This window comes from Triticum dicoccoides, chromosome 2B (assembly GCF_002162155.2).
Source record: "Triticum dicoccoides isolate Atlit2015 ecotype Zavitan chromosome 2B, WEW_v2.0, whole genome shotgun sequence".
In the NCBI taxonomy this organism is placed as follows: domain Eukaryota; kingdom Viridiplantae; phylum Streptophyta; class Magnoliopsida; order Poales; family Poaceae; genus Triticum; species Triticum dicoccoides.
The window spans coordinates 764,941,959-764,942,531 of record NC_041383.1 but is presented as its reverse complement, the minus strand read 5'-3'; positions in this window follow the sequence as shown (position 1 = coordinate 764,942,531).

The window sequence follows — 573 nt, the reverse complement described above, 5'->3', positions numbered from 1 at the left end:
GACGTGATGGCTATATACATGATCATTGCCTTTGTAAGACAATAAGTTTTGGGAACCAGCACAACCCTCTAGGGGTGGCTTATCTCATTATATATAATGGTTCTGTTACAATACGTACATAGGTACAGAAGCTATACATAGTCTAACACCCTCCCTCAATCTTAGCCACTTTCTAAAGAACTGAGAAGGGTAAGATTGCGCCTACCAGCCTCAGACTGTGGCAGTGGTAAAGGCTTAGTGAAGATGTCTGCAAGTTGATCCTTAGATGAGATAAACTTGATCTGGAGTTGCTTCTGTGATACACGTTCCCGTACAAAGTGATAGTCAACTTCAATGTGTTTCGTTCGGGCATGAAATACTGGATTTGCAGAAAGGTATGTAGCACCGATGTTATCACACCAAAGAATAGGAGGCTGTGGTTGAGACAAACCCAACTCCTGAAGCAAAGACTGCACCCAAATAATCTCTGCAGTAGCATTAGCCACAGCCTTGTACTCAGCTTCAGTACTGCTATGTGACACAGTAGCCTGTTTCCGAGCACTCCAGGCGATCAAATTAGGGCCAAAGAATACT